The 3990-nt window shown below is 37.4% G+C and overlaps 1 pseudogene; it reads left to right on the top strand.

Moving 5' to 3' along the window:
- The first annotated feature begins 1287 nt into the window (after positions 1-1287).
- On the top strand, positions 1288-2632 carry LOC109118550 (annotated as a pseudogene).
- Positions 2633-3990: the final 1358 nt, after the last annotated feature.

The following is a 3990-nucleotide window of genomic DNA, read 5'->3' on the forward strand; positions in this document are numbered from 1 at the left end:
CAGAGGAAAGAAAAGGAATCCATGAAACAGATTCAGATATCTAGGAGACTAAAAACTCCATTGAAAGTATATGCAGTAGAATGAACAATGTGAGGACAGAATATCAGATATAGAAGACAGGATTTTGGTTGGTGATTATGAAAAGAGAGATTAAAAATAGCAGGGACCATCAGAAATCAATCCAGCAGCTAGATGACACAAAGAATAACATAAGATTGATTGTAGTCAATGAAAAAAATAGGAAGTGGTGCAAACAACATAAAAAACAGAAGTAACAGCAGAAAATTTCCCAAGCAAGGAAAAAGAATTTGACAAACAAATAAGTGATGCATATAGAACTCCAATTTCCCATGATAAAAAAAAATAATAATAACTACATCAAGATATATAATAGTCATTGTGGCGGATTAACTAATGTTCAGCTTGGAATGCCCAGCTGAAATGAGTCAGCATGGTTCTCGTTCTAGTTCTGAGAATTGTTGCCAACAGCATAAAAGGGAACTGGGGAAAATTTTATGCTGCTGATTTTCTTGGAGAAGCTTGCCATGGTTGGTTTTTCTGACATGAACTTGGATATTCTTGTCGTCAGAGGAGCTGAGGTCCTTGCTGTCACTGGGGATGGCTGCTGTTCTTTTCAGGGGAGCTCTGGTTTACTCCTTGAGCATCACTTCCTGGCTCCAGTGCAGATCCCTCACCTTCATTGCACTGACCCTTCATCCTGCTGGTACAGACATTTTGGCTTTCACCACTGGCATTTAGGCTTTCCCAGTGTATATCTTTGATGTGGACTTTCATGAGACATTTTCCTGGGCTCTGGGTCACTGGCTAGATTCATGGAGATCATTGGCTTGAGCTCTAGGCCTTTAGCTGGACATGTGTGAGACATTGTTATGGGATACAGTCCTTTGCTAGATTCTTCAGTTCTCTAGTGTGGACAAATCTCTTCAGTCCACTGCATTAACTTTTGGGATGAGTATTATAAAATTATACTGTAAACTGTGTGTCCTGTATTAAATTCCCTTGCAAACCCTGACTATAAGAGTCAAGACTCCAAAGCACAAGAACAGAATATTAAAAGCTATTAGAAAAAAGAAACAAATCACCTATAAAGGAAAGCCCATCAGAATCACAGCAGACTTCCTAACACAAACCCTCAAGTCAAGGAGTGATTGAAGTATTTTAAGCCCTAAGAGAAAACCTCCAACCCAGATTGATGTATCCCATGAAACGGTATTTCAAAATTGATGGAGAAATAAGATACTTCCATGATGAAGAACACCTGAAGAAATTCATGACCACCAAGAGAGCACTCCAAGCCATTCTGAAGGATATTCTAGAAAAAGACAATGATGATAACAATTTCAAGAATCCCACTAGAATGAATCCCCTAGAAAAGGTAAACAATTAAATTTAAGGGAAAGAAAGTGAATCAACAAGGAAATAGTATAATGACAAGGACAAATTAATACCTATCAGTTATAACCATCAATGTGAAGGTCTCAATTCACCAATCAAAAGAAACAGATTGGCAGAATGGATTAAGAAACAATATTTCCTTATGGCTGGAACCACCATCTTCCAGTAATTTGCTAAAATGATGAACACAAAGGGAAAGAGGAGGGGAGCCCAGTATATGTTCTCTAGGTCTTTTAGAAAACATGAGGTTGTACCTTTGGTCACATATGTGTGAATCTATAAAAATGGTGATATTTTAGACATCAAGGAAATGTGTACTGTTCAAAAAGGAATGCCACATGAATGTTACCATGGCAAAACTGGAATAGTCTACAGTATTACCCAGCATACTGTTGGCATTGTTGTAAACAAGCAAGTTAAGGACAAGATACTTGCCAAGAGAATTAATGTGCACATTGAGCATATTTAACACTGAAAGAGTTGCAGTAGCTTCCTGAAATGTGTCAAGGAAAATGATTAGAACAAGAAGGAAGCTAAAGAGAATGATACCTGGATTCAACTGAAGCGCCAGCCTCCCCCACCCTGAGAAGCACACTTTGTGAGAAGGAGCCTGAGTTGTTGGAACCTGTTCCTTATGAATTCATGGCAGAAGTTGGGAATGTAGCTCTGCCATGCAGCATGTAATGAGTGGCTGAGTGCCCTAAGCTCTACTTAAAAATAAAAAATCAGGCGGGGATTTAGCTCAGCAGTTCATTGGCCTGCCTTGCAAGCTCAAGGACCCGAGTTCAATCCCCAGTAAAAAAAAAAAAAAAATCATCCTGTGGTGTAAGGATGATTTTCTTATTTGAACAGGTGTGTGGTGCCTCTAATTCAAAGGAACAATTACGTGGAGCAGATTCTCATTGTACCTAGTTAATTGTGTCTGGTCTTAATTCTTCAGTGTTTTTCTTGCTGAAAGATGTGAGGTATTGTGTAAATGTATGCCCAAATGGCCAAATATTTATGAAATATTTCTATTAAAGATCCTCTAAATCACCATGGGAACAAGATGTATCAAAGTAAATGAAAGTCAGTATATGGCATTTCAGTTAAATAAAATTGTTAAAGCACCCTATAGTATATTCTTTTTAAAAAAAGATTTAACAATATGCTGCTTACAAAAACCACATTTAATTAAAAAAGAAACCTGTAGACTGAAAGTCGGAGGATGGAAAGCAATACTCCATGCAACAGACAACCAGGAAAAAGCAGGGGTAGCTATTCTATTTGTAGACAGAGTCATTTCAAGCCTAAACTGATTAAGAAAGACAAAGAAGGTCACCACGTTCTTGTAAAGAACAATCCAAGTGAAAGAGATAACTATCATAAATGAAAATGCACCAAATACTGGGAAACCTAACTATATAAAACAAATATTAACAGACATGAGGCTGGATGTGGTGGTACACACCTGTAATCCCAGCACTCGGGAGGCTGAGGCAGGAGGATCGCTGTGAGTTTGAGACCAGCCTGGGCTACATAAGTGAGTTCCAGGTCAGTCTCAACTACATAGTGAGACCCTGTCTCAAAAACAAACAAACCAACAACAACAACAACAAAGAGACATGAGAAATCAAATAAGCATTAATGCAGTTGTAATGGTGGATCTCAATAGCACACTCTCACAAACGCACAGATCCACTAGACAAAAAAAAAAAAAAAAACCACAAAAAACAAATAACTATCAACTGAACCAAACTTTTGAATAAATGGACTTAGTAGATGTCTACAGACTGGCTCACCCTACATCAGAATACACATTCTTCTCAGCTGCACATAGGACATTTTCCAAAATAGACTGCATAGTAGCTCATAGAACATTCTTAAGTAAATGCAAAGGAACTGAGTTTCCCATGCATATTATCAGACCATAGTGCAATGAAATCAGTGACAAAAAAAACACAAGAACTTCATAAACACATGGAAATTAACACCCTCCAGAGCAACCAATGTGTCACATATGAAATTAAAGAAATTAGAATGCCAAGAATGGTGTTGCACGCCTGTAATGCCGGCACTCAGGAGACTGAGGCAGAAGATTGCCATGAGTTTAAGGCCAGCCTGGACTATACAGTGAGACCCTGTCTCAATAAATAAATAGCAAAAAGATTCATTTTTGCAATTAAACAATAATCTCAGTATAACATACCAGAACTTATGGGATGCAATGAAAGCAGTCCTATTGCAGTGAATTCCCCTATCAGAAAAATAGAATGAGCTCAAATAACCTAATTTATAGCAGAGAATTCCCATCTCAGAAAAAAATTGAGTTCAAATAAACAATCTAATATTGAACCTCAACCTTCTAGAAAAAGAAGAGCAAGTCCAGCCCAAAGCTTGTATAAGGAAGGAAATAATAAAGATCAGAGAAAAAATTAATTCAGTGCAGAATAAGGAAATGGTACAAAGAATCAAAGAGTTGGTTCTTTGAAAGATTAAATAAAATTTACAAACCTTTAGCTAATCTTATAAAAAAAGAAATGACTCAAATCCATGCAGTTGGGAACGAAAAGGGTGAAAATATAGCATACCCTG

The sequence above is a fragment of the Fukomys damarensis genome, unplaced genomic scaffold (assembly GCF_012274545.1).
Source record: "Fukomys damarensis isolate Sample0158 unplaced genomic scaffold, DMR_v1.0_HiC HiC_scaffold_30, whole genome shotgun sequence".
Classification (NCBI taxonomy): domain Eukaryota; kingdom Metazoa; phylum Chordata; class Mammalia; order Rodentia; family Bathyergidae; genus Fukomys; species Fukomys damarensis.